This window comes from Gadus morhua, chromosome 2 (assembly GCF_902167405.1).
Source record: "Gadus morhua chromosome 2, gadMor3.0, whole genome shotgun sequence".
Lineage (NCBI taxonomy): Eukaryota > Metazoa > Chordata > Actinopteri > Gadiformes > Gadidae > Gadus > Gadus morhua.
The window spans coordinates 10926221-10938949 of NC_044049.1; positions in this window are offsets into that span (position 1 = coordinate 10926221).

Sequence of the window (12729 nt, forward strand, 5' to 3'; positions counted from 1 at the left end):
GCGATGTGGCGAAGGCGAAGCTGTATGGTTATGCTGTTGATGGCTTAAATAAATGCACTATATAAGTTGACTATGAACAATTATTGAAGTTTAACATTTTCTTCAGCAAATTTGACAACTGACAGATGCAATATTGTAGTCAGTGAAAATCGCAACAAAAAAAATGAGACACTAAAATAATGGACTTATTTTCTCTAGATGTACCCTCTAGATGGGTATGTTTAAGTTAACTCCATCAATTTAGTATAATGGGATTGGGGACTGGGAGTACTAGAATAGTTAGAATAAACGAGTCGTTTTTTCCGCTGCCTGGTAACCATGTCAGTGGTATGAAAAGGCCTAATACTATCAGGTAAAGCCGACTTTAGATGCTTAATGAAAACAATCATGTTTCGGATTTATGTGGCCACCACTATGAGAATTTTGGTCCCAGTCTGGCCACCCCTATAAAATTATTCTGGCTCCGCCACTGCTTCCGAGAGTACCCCATTCACCCTCACTCTCTGAGTTCTGTCCGTTAAAAAATCCAAAATCCAACCCACTAAACTAAAATCTAAATTACAATTTCTTAACAGCTTATCAACCAAAATGTGTGGTTGAATAGTATTAAATGCTGATGAAAAATCAACAAATAAAATTTTGGCATGAGTGTTGCTACCTTCAAGGTGCTTAAGTGCACCCTTTTCATTAGTTTTTCAAAACATTTCATCACAAATTGGTCTAAAATCATTTAAAACCTGAGGGGCGACTGAGTTTTGCCACTGGTACAATGGTCGAGTTTTTCCAAATGTCAGGGACTCTCTGTGGCTTCTGGGAGAGCTTAAATATGTAATGAAATATTGGACCAAGTTGTTCAACGCACAAGGAGAGCCGGTGACCCCCTATGTTATCTGGCCCGGGGCTCTTCTTAACCTTTGAGTGAAATTAATGATTATATTCTATGGTAAACCATTATTATTATTAGGCCTATATATCTAATGGTAGAAAACATCTAAAGCGCCTCTGGATTCTGATCCAGGGCTTGACACGGTGCCAGGGAGTCTGGGGTCAGAGCGTAAATTGGAACCCCCCACAGGAGCAGGAAGCTACGGGGTCAATGCGTGCTGACCTCAGCCTGGTGTTCTAGATTATCTTGTTGACCATTCTCTTAGAGGAATTGTGGGCGGACACCCCAAACAAGAAACTGCTTTGTGTGTGTGGATAAAAAGGACGCCGGGATCTGTTGACCGGCAGTGCTTTGCAAACTACTAGGCTTTGTTGTTGCCTTTTTTAACGATAAAGTATTTTTTGTCATACTTGCTCCGGACCCCTTTGATTTATTTTCCTCTCTCTTAGTTAGTCTAAGTGATTAGATCTCGGTTAATTCCACCACAAAGGTATCTACTACGTACTGCAAATCAAAGGGCCAAGGGCGTAGGAACCGGGGGGGACGGAGGGGACGTGTCCCCTCCAATTTTCGAGACAGGCGCATTTGTCCCCCCCAAAAATTATACCGCAAAATATATATATATTTTTTTTATATTTTACTCGCTTTTATTTTGAAAGCGCAATACAGCGTCTTGTCACCTGCCACATGTATGGCAGCGCGTAGGGTTGGGGGCGGTTGGAAGTTCAGGCTAAGGACTTCAGGCTGGAAACGCCTTCGAATCGCTGCCTAGAAGAATAGTTGCCTGCTTTCCATCGGGGACGTAAGCGCCGCTGTCACCGCTGCTGATCGCTGGCAGCCTGCAACTCTAATCGCGTGATCTCGTGATCTCGCGTGAATACGGCTGTCTCGCAAGACAGCCATAAGCTGCCGCATCCCATCAACGGCTCAGACTGTTTGAGATGCGGGTGTCTGCAGCTAACGCAACAGGTTAGAGCTGTTAAAATGAAAAGACGGCAGTAGAATAGCAGAGAAGTTTTAGTGTCCTCCGCAGGCTCAAAACCTGGCTCCGGTCCACAATGTCTCAAAACAGACTCAACCATGTTGCTGTCTGTCATGTCCATCAGGATAGACTTGACTTACTGACAAGAAGTCAATTTGCAAGCATTTCGTGGCGGCAAATGACAGGAGAAGAAAACATTTTGGCTCTTTTGCCTAGGCCATAGTTTTTCAACCTTTTGTGTGTCACGGCACGTTTGACACTGTTGGATTACACTACAGTGCTATCTAGCTTTTATTTGTATCAGTTCTACACACTAATTTACATTTATCAGTTCATTACATCCATTCTAATGTCGTTTTCGTTTGCCTTCACACACCAATCAGTTAGTGGAAATGTTCGAATAATATCACATAGGCCTACTCGAGATTAAAAACAAGTTACATTTACGTTTACATTTAGGGCATTTAGCAGCCGCTTTTATCCAAAGCTACTTACAATAAGTACATTTGTCATAAGAAGTGCATCAATATATCGCTGTCGGTACAGAAAGGATGTTGATAGAACCGTTGGTGTATATGTTAAAATTATTGATGCTGTTTTTCCCTTTAACCTTAACCTTTGCCTGTGTGTTCATTGAGGCATAAGATAGGCTACAACTAAGAAAAGAAAAGGTATTCAGAAAATACGAATTCAAATTTAGATCAATATTTTTCACATGTTATTTATCAGTCTACAAAACTGTATGATAAGGCCTGCAATTAAATAATTGATTTGATATGTATCAGTTCAATACTGCCATTCAAAATGTGTTTTCCTTTACAAATGTATATTTTTAGAATAATAAAAAACATTTGTGAATGTTTTGCAGTGTAGTTCATTTATGACATATTTCTCTTCGAACCATCAATGAATCTGTCAGGTTTCCGATATGTGTCCCCTCCAATGTTAAACACGTTCCTACGCCCCTGCAAAGGGCGCTGGGGCAGTATCCTTAAGGTAGTTTTTTTGCTCTAAAATGGCATCCTTAATGTGGGTGAGTCAAACCTCAGTTAAAATCATTCAGCGTCTGTGCCAGCTTTCTATCACATGTGAACCCATCCAGCACCAATTTAGGATTTCTTGTTTTCTTTGTGCCAATTATTGTTTTTATGCTATCCCAAGCAGAGCCTAAATTGTTGTTCCCCAATTGGTCCTCTAGCTTTTCTTTATAGCTTCGCTTTGCTCTTGCGATTTCATGTTTAACTTCCTTTTTTAGTATTTCAAACTCCGGAAGGTTCCCTGCTCTGAATGCCTGTCTTTTCCTGTATAGCAGTGCCCTGAGTGCTTTCGTCACCCATGGTTTACTATTTGGGTACATAAGACAGAGGTTAGTTTCTAGGCCCCATTTTTTGCGGGATGGAGGTGTACATTTGTGGCTTAATGTGTGTAGACACAGCTGACCTGTGGCCACGTCTTTGAAGTCTGGGGTCAAAAGGAGCCGGCACCACGCCGCTTATGAGATAACAAAAGGTTAATGTGTATTTCTCTCATAACTTTTTGTCATTATTGAAGAGAGGCCTGATTCTCAGATATGCATGTTGGACTGTTAGGGTGTAGGTCTGGGAAGAACTTCAGGCCAAAATCTTGCAAGCGAGCCGCTGGGTGCTGGTGCAACGAGATGGAGCACTTGCTGAGTCATTTCCTGTAGGGCTGGAGCCACAGGTTGAAGCGTATGCATCCTTTGAGACCCCCTTTGATATATAAGAGACCTCAAGTAACAGCTTACTTAAATGTTGTCGACCCAGTCACCTATTTCATCACTTCCTTTAGGACTTCGGCCTCCTAATTGATCATTGTAGTATAATTGAATGCCCTCTTTCATATATATGATACCTCCACCACTGGGACGTGGCAACAATTCTCCAAATCCATATGGGGAGGGGGGGGTGATGCTAGTGGACAGTAAGGTTGTACACTAGACATAAATTGGAAGCAAACTCAGGAGAAGGAATGACCTCTCACAAATATTTATTTAATATATTGTTTCAAATAACCCTGCCTTGTTAAATCAATGAACTTGGTGTTTTGCTTTCAAAAATAGGTTATAGAAGAAGTCTAAACTGCAGAAAATAAAAACATCCAAGCTGCCTTTTAAGGATACCTTGGATTATCTGTCTATTTTTTAACCATCAGACCCTAGTTTACGACAAAAACAACACAATTGACGGCAGCTCCTTTGCCGCGTGGTTTTTAGAGCCATGTAAGGATAAGAGGGGGCGGTCGATAGCAACCACCATAGCAACCATGACGGTCAAGTGACTGGATGCAGCCCCGTTGAAAAAGATAGAATACCACCCTACACACTCAGGAGATTAATGATATTTAAATTATTATGAACATGAAGTCTTTATTTGCATGGGTTTACATTTCGTTCTGTGTAGCATGGAAAAATCTGAGAAACACTCCCATTCAGAATGCATTGGTTTACGTTTCGTTCTTTGGAGCACGGATATTTTTATTTATTTATTTATTTTCAGTTTTTGAGGGGGTGCTTCAAAGATGCTAATTTTTCGGCAATAATCCAAAATCCAATGGAAAAACCTGTTTGATTTATGTCAAGGGAACCCAGGGCGATGCTTCCGGGTTGGCCAACATACGTCATCCCTCCACCACGCTATACTGTAAAAACACATGTTCAAGTTGAATGCATGAATTTATTCTTTATTCTGGCATAGTATTTATTTAATGGGGGAGGCGGGGCATACAAGTCTTTTGGCCATAGTGGATACAGATCTGTTCCGGAACCTTTCAGCACCTCGGGCAACAGCGCAGGGTTGCCAGGTCCTGCAAAAAACCTCCTGCCAAAATACCGTTCAAAATCCACCCAAAATGTCCTATAACTTAAGCAGCCCAAATGAAAATGAAAAAAAGATATTCCACTTTGGCCAATGTTTTGAAAGTAATAATATTTGAGGGAATATTTGTTGTTGTTGTTTAAGCAGCGAAATGCATTGTGTGTGTGTGTGTGTGTGTGTGTGTGTGTGTGTGTGTGTGTGTGTGTGTGTGTGTGTGTGTGTGTGTGTGTGTGTGTGTGTGTGTGTGTGTGTGTGTGTGTGTGTGTGTATAACACGCTATTTTATGTTGAAATGCGACTGTGTTGACGTTGTCAACGTATGCTTTTAGCGACTTGGTTGGCTGGGTCAGATATACGTGTTTCTAACAAGATGATAGGCATTAAAAGTTACATAAAGTAACGGTTTAATAACACAAACGCAGGAAACACGTGAGCTTCTAGTTTAGCGAAAGCAGCGTCCCTAGCAACCTGACGTCGTTGAAACATGCGAGCGAGCCTATAAAATCTTCCTAATAACTATAAAACTAAAGATCATGCACATTCACTGACTGAAGACTTTTCAAGGAAAAAGTGCATTTCTCGCTAGAAATGTCATTAGAAACACGTTTAATGGTGATTCTGTCCTAAAATATTGCATTTCCCATTCAGATAATAAAGATTAATAAAGATCATACACATTCACTTACTGGAGATTATGCAAGGAAAAGGTATATTTCTCGCTAGAAATGTTATTAGAAACACGTTTAATGGTGTATCTGTCCTAAAATATTGCATTTCTCATTCAGATAATAAAGATTAATATAGGCTGTACGCAGTGTTGTATAGTAGCGAAGTAGAAATACTTCGTTACTGTACTTAAGTAGTTTTTTTGGATATTTGTACTTTACTTTACTACTTATATTTCTCTGTACTTTTACTTTTACTCCGCTACATTTCCCTTGAAACCTTCGTTACTCGTTACAAAATCAACTCATCTTTAGAAAAAAAAAAATGAATCATGAGAGATATGAGAATAACGTCGGGGACTGTGGTAGAACACAGACTGCGAGCCTGTTTGGCGAATCAGCTGTCCCAGCGCACGTTCGCAAAGCCCCCTTGCTTAGTTACTGTTGCTACGTCGATCAAAACTCCTACGACTGTCACCACACAAATGCATGGCTAGGACGAGGGCAAGGGCTATCAAAATTCTACTATTTGTATCAGGCTGGTTTGTACACGCAGTATTACAACACTATCTTATACACTTCAATACGCTGTATATGTGCGTATTGGCGCGAAGTAGAATAAACGGAATAATCACCTCAAGGCAGGGCAATAAACAGTTTGATATGCCCGGCTCGCGGAAGGTAAGCCGTCCACGAGCCGGGCATATCAAACTGTTTATTGCCCGGCCTCTCGGTGATTATTCCTTACTTATTCTCAAAATTCTGACCCTTTGCTTTTTTATTAACAGCAGTTACTTGTACTTTTACTTTCAGTACTTAAGTACATTTAATATCAGAAAAGTACTTTTGATACTTAAGTACAGTAAAGATCAGATACTTTAATACTTTTACTTAAGTACTATTCTAAAAGGTGACTTTTACTTTTACTTAAGTAATTTTCCAGTAAGGTATCTGTACTTTTACTTAAGTATGGCTTTTGAGTACTTTATGCACCACTGGCTGTACGTAACAATTTCACCAAATGCTAGGAGAACGTCTCGCACCCTGTTGGTGCTATTCCTCCATTCATTTAGAATGGAGAAGAAAGCGTGTACTCCTCACGCTTTGGTCAGGCAAAGCGTGACCCTGAACACACCTTGCGATGTGGACCAACGTATCTATTTCACGCCTTGGCGTGATACCGGGTTGGTGTGTGTGTGTGTGTGTGTCAGGGGCGGACTGGCCATCGGGAGGTTCGGGAGATTTCCCTAACGACCGGTCGATTTCAGGCCGAGCCGGCCGGCCGTAATTCTTTTAGATTTTCTATAATTATTATATATATATATATATATTTTTTTTATTACATATTTATATTATATTTTTTGTTGTAAAAGATGTAAAAAAAAAATGAAAAAGTTAAGTAAGCCGTGATTTGGGACGGCCTGCGGCCGGATATTTGCTTACAGCGCGAAACGGAGCTCTTGCCTGACGGTGAAACGGGGCCGGTGTATTACTGTCAATTTAGAGGGGGGAGCACCCCCACAGTGTATGGGGTCAAAGCGAGCGGCCAAAGCGAGCGGCCGAACGGCCCCTCCCAACTTGGACTGCTCCGCGGTCTATAATTTCTGATTGGCTCAGCCTGACACACGGCCGGGTCACTTACTTCTCGTTGGTCTCACTGAAGTTACACCGAAATACGAAAATGTCAAAAAGGTGGTGGAGAGGAAAAAGAATTGGGTTGCACTCAGAAGTTGAGGTTGAAAAGGAAAAAAATGTTAGAGCAAGACGCAGCCAAATGTGCTAAATTAACCGACCATTTCCGTGGAAAAGCCAAGGTTGACGGCGACGCCCCTGTCAGCGAGACCAATGGTGAGGCGGGAACAGGACACAGCAACATAGCTATGACAGGTGCACTAGCGAGCATGTTTGGCAATATAATAATGACTTAAACTAATTATGGAAGTACCAGAGACGTCAGAGAACTATTCATAATATTGTAATGCCCACGGAAGAGGCAGTGAATGAAGTATTGATTAGAGAGCGATTTATTAGATACCACCGCTAATACACCATTGGAACACTTCAACACCGGTAACCACAGCAACGGACAACAAACCCCGGCCCGCCCTCATCTCCCAAACCCTGTGTATGTGTCAATGACAATTTTTTTCCACTAAAATAATTCTATCTTGCACTATTTAGATCATTTTCAGCCTTGATTTACCTTTCTAGGCACATGCAATTTCTAATATTTTGTACATGGACAAGATTGCTTATAAAATATTTCCCAGTGATCTTCACAATATTCTAAACACATGCACATCCCAACATTGACATGCAGTTGCAATGCACATATCCACGGATAAGGACTCATTTGTATTATTTTACACCAGGGCAAAATTCTACGCGCGCATTCCTGCGGTCTCATAAAAGGCCTCTCCATCCCAAAGTCCCGGGCCAAATTTTTGGGCCAGTCCATCCCTGGTGTGTGTCCACTGCCCAACCCCGCCCATCCTCTGGTTTTTAATAATTCTGACTGAGTTTCCAAGAAGATTATACAATACATATTACACCCCAACTGTTTCTGCGCTGGGTTTTGAAATACCCAAGAAAACCTTGACCCGCGCCTTTGATGTTTACACCCGCAAATCCGTTTTTAAAACAACCCGTGAAGCTCGCAACCCTGCATCACCGTCACCTTCGCCGTAGTACTGGCAGTGATGGGAAGTTGTCAAATAATTATAATTCATGTAGGCTATATAACAAGGAATTTATGCATTTTATAACCTTGTTGGTTGTTCAATAAAACGTATTCACGGCCAAGATACGTGTTTCAGACTAAATACGTTAAATGAAACGTTCCCCGAAAGGGAAATATGCCTTAATGACAATAATGTGCTATACGTTGACATTCAACATATCTGGGATACGTTTCAACCAAACATAATCCTAGAAGTAAATAAATGGCAAAAAATAGGCTGAGACCGAACGTATTTGCGATACGTTCAATAAAACGTAATCACGGACAAAATACGTTTTTTGCCAAACGTAATTGAGAATGCCGAATAGTTCTCTGGGAACGTAATTTTGATGAGACAGGGTTTTTCTGTTTGATATTGTGGAAATGGTGTGGAATGGGTGAATGATTCAGAGCATGATGCATTTTAAATGGCATCACTTTTGGTCAGTCTTTTCTTAAAACAATTGTACCTGAAAATAAATATAGCTAAATTACAACCAATAACTTCAGTCATTGAGGGCAAAAATAGGCCCAGATTTTTTTATTTACTTTTACAAAAAAGAGTAGGCCTGATTTGACTGCCGGTAATGGGCTTTGCATCCTTTCCTTCTGCCCTTGTAGTCCATTTCAAAGACATGCTGCCCACCAGCTTTCAAAATACATTGATGCCACTGGTGGCTTTGTATCAAATTTATTTATTCACATAACTATCCCTCCCTACTATTTTGTAGTTCACCAAAACACCCTGAAACAACTTGAGTCTCACATTCTTATGCCACCATACACCAACAGTTCAAGCAGGCCAATGGCAACCAAGTGCGCGGTCCTTCCTCCCTCATTTTAAAAACTACCAGCCGCCACTGAAGACAGCATATAAGAGGAAGATTGAGGACCACTTCAGCAGCAACAACTCACGGCAGGTGTGGCAGGGGGTCCAACACATCACAAACTACAAGTCCAGCAACCTCACAGTAACCAACGTTGATGCCTCGCTATCTGAGGAACTAAACTGCTTCTTTGCCCGCTTCGAGGCTGAGACACTGGAGGTGGCTCAATCACATCCACCAGCCCCCAGCAACGACATCTTCACAGTGCAGGCACATGAGGTGAGGCGCACACTACGGGCAGTGAATCCTAGGAAAGCTGCTGGACCGGATGCTGTGACGGGGAGAGTGCTGAGAGACTGCGTTGACCAACTGGCTGATGTCTTCACTGATATATTCAACCAGTCCCTGTCCCAGTGCAAGATCCCACCCTGCCTGAAGTCCTCCACAATCATTCCTCTACCAAAAAAGACTACTGTCAGCAGCCTCAACGACTACCGGCCGGTGGCCCTTACACCAGTCATCATGAAGTGTTTCGAGAAACTAGTCCGGAGCCACATCACAACAAGCCTGCCAACCACTTCTGACCCCCACCAGTTCGCATACAGCGCAAACAGGTCTACAGAGGACGCCATAGCCACTTGCCATTTGAGGACTTGAGACTTGCTTGACTAACACTGATAAAAGACTCGACTTGACTTTGACTTGGTCTTCATGACTTCAGACTTGACTTAGACTTGATACAGATGACTCGAAATGACTTTTTTTTAAGTTAGATTAAAGGTTGGATATGGGATTTGCGATACACCAGCAGATTTTGAAAATACACAACTCAAATGGTCCTACCCCCTCTCCTTCAACGCTGACTCTGACTCCACCCCTTCCAAGTACATGGACGCGCAAGCACGCACGAGCGTGAACACAGATGCGCGAGAGTGAGCCAGGCTAGCTAGTTTGGAGTTTAGGGTTGTCTTCTAGTGCTAGGTCCAAATGTGGATTAGCTAGTTAGCTAGCTCCCGTAGCTACCGCAGGATAACAACAAACAGAAGCATGCTCTGGGTCACGAGCTTTGAGTACGTGCACGTGCACAAAGGGGTCACTCGCGGGGAGCGGGGGAGGGGGAGTGCAGTACGACTGTTTGATTGACGTACTTACTCTCCAATGCCACTCGGTGGTTCTGAAAATCATTGGCTGGAGTTTTTCGAGCCCTGCCCGTTCCACAGATGATTGATTTGTTTAATTTTCATGTCAGTAGGCTACTTCTAACTCAGTAGCTGTAAGGGGGTTATGATAAGGATTTCAAGTAATTTTCAAGTAAAATTACACCGTCAGAGCCAGAGCGTCAGACTGGGCTGTTCTCAGCATACCGCAAAAAAATGAAGAGGGTTCAAGTTCAAGTCCCCAAATTCAGTTGAACCACTACCTGGACATTTGTGATGGACAGAGCCACCTTCAGTTTTGGGTCATGAACAGGTGCACCCTCCCCTCTTTGTTCAAGGTGGAGGTAAGAGTTATGGCAGTCCCTGCATCAAGTGCACCTGTTGAACGTGTGTTCAGCTATGGTGGGGTGATGATGTGACCCCATCATTCACAACTCAGTGACAAAGTACTGTCAAATTAAATTTTTTGCAAATGCAATGCATTGTAAGTCGATACAATGCACTGCCTCTTCCATTGTAAGAGGCAGCAAGATTGCTACCAGCTTTCAAGCTTGTTTATTACTATTTCCCCTTCCTACAGTATGTGTATGTGATATTACTTTTGAAATTTTCTTTTTTTTCATGTCTGATGCCATGATATGTCATAATATTCTACAACATGTAGGGAGATTGAGTGATTGACTTGAACTGTTCTCGTATACAGCCACCTAGAGGTTATATTTGATTCTGTTCATAGGTTGGAGGTAATGATCATGAAACCATTTTCAAACTATTCACATAATGGTTTTGGAATGTTTTGAATAGTTTAAGTTATTGTTAATGTTAAGACATTGTTATTGTTAATGTTGAAATAAAACTCAACTTATGAACTCTCTTTACCGATTTTTAAATGTGGAAACTTGGTTAGATCATCAGATTTTTGTATGACTTCACTTGTGACTTGCTTGACCTGAGCAATGACTTGACTTGTGACTTGCTTGACCTGAGCAATGACTTGACTTGTGACTTGCTTGATTCTCACCACAGTGACTTGGGACTTGCTTGAGACTTGAAGGTTATGACTTGAGACTTGCTTGTGACTTGCACATGACAGGGATGCAAACAGCTCACTTTTTAAGTGAGACTCGACGGCCAAATGGGTCACTTGTGTGGTTCATGCAGATCCAAGGAGTTTTTGTTTGGGGGGGGGGGGGGTCTAATTTGCTCCTCATTCCCGTGACTAAGAAATAGAGCTTGCGACTGTATATTAATCATTACGGTAGCCCACACCACTTCCGCAGAACTACCGTCAAATCACAGAGACAAGATTCACCAGCACCTGAAGTATTTGTAACGTGAGCTTCTATGTACCGTAACTCCTGAATGGTTGGGGAATTTCACAATTTTCGACCAGTTTCTGAAAGTAAAGAATGAGAGCTTAAGGTAAGGTTGCAGTCTTTAGCTGAAAGTTTAACATGAATATTATTTGTCTTGGAAGTATCCATGATGGAGTGACCAGACGTTCCCGATTTCAGGGGACAGTCGCAGCTTTTGGTTGCCTATCCCCGGGAAAGTAAAAATAAAACTCTGTCCCCGTTTTTTTTTAAGATAAAAAATTAAGGAAGGCCGATATCAATCAAACTGATGGCCACACAGGAAATCTCCCCGTTTCTCTCCGCCTTTTTGGGATTTATGTCCTGGTATTGAACATCGGACGACTGGTCATTTTCATCCATGATATCAGTTAACTTGAGCTGATGTTAGCTAGCGTATAGACCTGCATAGTTAGAGATAACACTGTTACCAATTAAGTTTGGCGTAGGTAATCTAGGCCTAGGGAACCTGAAAGCTTGCGATGTGTGCGTTCGCACCAAACGCGACGGGGCGACAGGATCCCATACAAAGTGAGGCGTATCGGGCAACTTTTTTGCGAGGGAAAACCGGCGATAAGTTTTGATTTGTCACACCATACTTTCGCCGTGCACAGGCGAGCGCGTTCATGAGGATTTGTGGCGCGACAAATTCGCTCGACTTGAAATATTTAAACTTTGACGCGAATTTCGTGTGATGACAGCCAATCAGCGTTCAACAGCGTGGCCACTGAGTGACATGTGTAACGTAACAGCAAATCAGCGTTCAACCGTCAAACTCAGTGCAGTGCAGTCCGGGGTGAACTGCAGCATGGAGGATAAAGTGATTGTTGCCGTTTGCGACTCCCGGAGCTCTATTTATAATGGTATATAATATAATTGTATACATACAAGCAAAGTCGTGAAAGCCGCCATCTCCATCTTTCATGGCCCATTGGTGGAGGCCCCCTTCAACCTTATGGGGGACATTATTGACCCAAAGAGCAGCAACATGGCTATCCCTACATTTAATGCATTCCAAACTGTTAAATACACACTAAAATCAGGCAACATGTCCGCCACTCAAATTTTTAAGAGGGACAATCCCAAATATGGGAAATTGGATCAAAAGCTGTGTCAAAACATCAAGTCTGCTGGGGCAAGGGATGCGGCTAGACGCCAAAAGAACCGGATTTCAGCAATGGAGAGGGCTAAATAATATGGGTACGAGAAAGCACAAACTGCAGAGGATAGTAAAAGGGCTGCACTTGAAGCCGAAAAGAGGGCAAGAATGAAGCATGCGGCCAAACAAAGGCGTCGGGCACTCGAGAT